A 4,119-nucleotide genomic window follows, 5' to 3' on the forward strand; every position below is an offset into this window, starting at 1 on the left:
ATATATAACCAGGAGATTTACACTCTCCTCAGTTTAGAGCACTGACTCTGTGCTGGCTGGTTAAATATATGTAACCAGGAGATTTACACTCTCCTCAGTTTAGGGCACGGACTCTGTGCTGGCTGGTTAAATATATATGACCAGGAGATTTCCACTCTCCTCAGTTTAGGGCACTGCGTCTGCCCTGGCTGGTAAAATTCATATAACCAGGAGATTTACACTCTTCTCAGTTTCGGGCACTGAGTCTGTGCTGGCTGATTAAATTTATATTACCAGGAGATTTACACTCCCCTCAGTTTCGGGCACTGACTCTTTGCTGGGTGGTTAAATATTTCTAACCAGGAGATTTATACACACTCATCAGTTTACGGCACTGACTCTGTGCTGGCTGGATAAATATATATAACCAGGAGATTTACAGTCACCTCAGTTTAGTGAACTGACTCTGTGCTGGCTGATTTAATATATATAACCAGGAGATTTACACTCTCCACAGTTTATGGCACTGAGTCTATGCTGGCTGCTTAAATCTTTATAACCAGTGAGATTTACACTCTCCTCAGTTTAGAGCACTGACTATTTCCGGTGTGGTTAAATATTGCTAACCAGGAGATTTACACTCTCCTCAGTTTAGGGCACTGAGTCTGTGCTGGCTGGTTAAATATATATACGCAGGAGATTTACACTCTCCTCAGTTTTGGGCCCTGGGTCTGTGCTGGCTGGTTAAATTTATATAACCAGTGAGATTTACACTCTCCTCAGTTTAGAGCACTGACTCTGTGCTGGCTGGTTAAATATATGTAACCAGGAGATTTACACACTCCTCAGTTTATGGCACTGAGTCTGTGCTGGCTGGTTAAATATATATAACCAGGAGATTTACACTCTCCTCAGTTTAGGGCACTGACTCTTTGCTGGGTGGTTAAATATATGTAACCAGGAGATTTACACACTCCTCAGTTTATGGCACTGAGTCTGTGCTGTCTCGTTAAATATATACAACCAGGAGATTTACACTCTCCTCAGTTTTGGGCCCTGGGTCTGTGCTGGCTGGTTAATTATATGTAACCAGGAGATTTACACACTCCTCAGTTTATGGCACTGAGTCTGTGCTGTCTCGTTAAATATATACAACCAGGAGATTTACTCTCTCCTCACTTTATGGCACTGAGTCTGTGCTGGCTGGTTAAATATATATAACCAGGAGATTTACACTCTCCTCAGTTTATGGCACTGAGTCTGTGCTGGCTGGTTAAATATATATAACCAGGAGATTTACACTCTCCTCAGTTTTGGGCCCTGGGTCTGTGCTGGCTGGTTAAATTTATATAACCAGGAGATTTACACACTCCTCAGTTTAGAGCACTGACTCTGTGTTGTCTCGTTAAATATATATAACCAGGAGAATTACTCTCTCATCAGTTTATGGCACTGAGTCTGTGCTGGCTGGTTAAATATATATAACCAGGAGAATTACTCTCTCATCAGTTTATGGCACTGAGTCTGTGCTGGCTGGTTAAATATATATAACCAGGAGATTTACACTCTCCTCAGTTTTGGGCACTGAGTCTGTGCTGGCTGGTAAAATTTATTTAACCATGAAATTTACACTCTCCTCAGTTTAGGGCACGGACTCTGTGCTGGCTGGTTAAATATATATAACCAGGAGATTTACACGGTCCTCAGTTTAGGGCACGGACTCTGTGCTGGCTGGTTAAATATATATAACCAGGAGATTTACACGGTCCTCAGTTTAGGGCACTGAGTCTGTGCTGGCTGGTTAAATATATATAACCAGGAGATTTACACTCTGCTCAGTTTAGGGCACTGAGTCTGTGCTGGCTGGTTAAATATATATAACCAGGAGATTTGCACTCTCCTCAGTTTAGTGCTCTAAATCTGTGCTGGCTGGTTAAGTATATATGACCAGTAGATTTACACTCTCCGCAGTTTAGCGAACGGACTCTTTGCTGGCTGGTTAATTATGTATAACCAGGAGATTTACACTCTCCTCAGTTTAGGGCACTGACTATTTCCTGTGTTGTTAAATATATATAACCAGGAGATTTACACTCTCCTCAGTTTATGGTACTGAGTCTGTGCTGGCTGGTTAAATATATATAACCAGGAGATTTACACTCTCCTCAGTTCAGGGCACTGACTCGGTGCTGGCTGGTTGAATATATATAACCAGGAGATTTACACTCACCGCATGTTAGGGCACTGAGTCTGTGCTGGCTGGTTAAATATATATACACAGGGAGATTTACACTCTCCTCAGTTTAGGGCACTGACTCTTTGCTGGGTGGTTAAATATTGCTAACCAGGAGATTTACACACTCCTCAGTTTATGGCATTGAGTCTGTGCTGTCTCGTTAAATATATACAACCAGGAGATTTACTCTCTCCTCAGTTTATGGCACTGAGTCTGTGCTGGCTGGTTAAATATATATAACCAGGAGATTTACACTCTCCTCAGTTTTGGGCACTGAGTCTGTGCTGGCTGGTAAAATTTAGTTAACCATGAAATTTACACTCTCCTCAGTTTAGGGCAAGGACTCTGTGCAGGCTGGTTAAATATATGTAACCAGGAGATTTACACTCTCCTCAGTTTAGGGCACTGACTCTGTGCTGGCTGGTTAAATATATATAACCAGGAGATTTACACTTTCCTCAGTTTAGGGCACTGAGTCTGTGCTGGCTGGTTAAATATATATAACCAGAAGATTGACACTCTGCCTAGTTTAGGGCACTGAGTCTGTGCTGGCTGGTTAAATATATATAACCAGGAGATTTGCACTCTCCTCAGTTCAGGGCACTGACTCGGTGCTGGCTGGTTGAATATATATAACCAGGAGATTTACACTCACCGCATGTTAGGGCACTGAGTCTGTGCTGGCTGGTTAAATATATATAAACAGGGAGATTTACACTCTCCTCAGTTTAGGGCACTGAGTCTGTGCTGGCTGGTTAAATATATATAACCAGGAGATTTACACTCTCCTCAGTTTTGGGCCCTGGGTCTGTGCTGGCTGGTTAAATTTATATAACCAGGAGATTTACACACTCCTCAGTTTAGAGCACTGACTCTGTGCTGGCTGGTTAAATATATGTAACCAGGAGATTTACACTCTCCTCAGTTTAGGGCACGGACTCTGTGCTGGCTGGTTAAATATATATGACCAGGAGATTTCCACTCTCCTCAGTTTAGGGCACTGCGTCTGCCCTGGCTGGTAAAATTCATATAACCAGGAGATTTACACTCTTCTCAGTTTCGGGCACTGAGTCTGTGCTGGCTGGTTAAATTTATATTACCAGGAGATTTACACTCCCCTCAGTTTCGGGCACTGACTCTTTGCTGGGTGGTTAAATATTTCTAACCAGGAGATTTATACACACTCATCAGTTTACGGCACTGACTCTGTGCTGGCTGGATAAATATATATAACCAGGAGATTTACAGTCACCTCAGTTTCGTGAACTGACTCTGTGCTGGCTGATTTAATATATATAACCAGGAGATTTACACTCTCCACAGTTTATGGCACTGAGTCTATGCTGGCTGCTTAAATCTTTATAACCAGTGAGATTTACACTCTCCTCAGTTTAGAGCACTGACTATTTCCGGTGTGGTTAAATATTGCTAACCAGGAGATTTACACTCTCCTCAGTTTAGGGCACTGAGTCTGTGCTGGCTGGTTAAATGTATATACGCAGGAGATTTACACTCTCCTCAGTTTTGGGCCCTGGGTCTGTGCTGGCTGGTTAAATTTATATAACCAGTGAGATTTACACTCTCCTCAGTTTAGAGCACTGACTCTGTGCTGGCTGGTTAAATATATGTAACCAGGAGATTTACACACTCCTCAGTTTATGGCACTGAGTCTGTGCTGGCTGGTTAAATATATATAACCAGGAGATTTACACTCTCCTCAGTTTAGGGCACTGACTCTGTGCGGGCTGGTTAAATATATATAAACAGGGAGAATTACACTCTCCTCAGTTTAGGGCACTGACTCTTTGCTGGGTGGTTAAATATTGCTAACCAGGAGATTTACACACTCCTCAGTTTATGGCACTGAGTCTGTGCTGGCTGGTTAAATATATGTAACCAGGAGA

Source organism: Chiloscyllium punctatum, chromosome 13 (genome assembly GCF_047496795.1).
Source record: "Chiloscyllium punctatum isolate Juve2018m chromosome 13, sChiPun1.3, whole genome shotgun sequence".
NCBI lineage: Eukaryota > Metazoa > Chordata > Chondrichthyes > Orectolobiformes > Hemiscylliidae > Chiloscyllium > Chiloscyllium punctatum.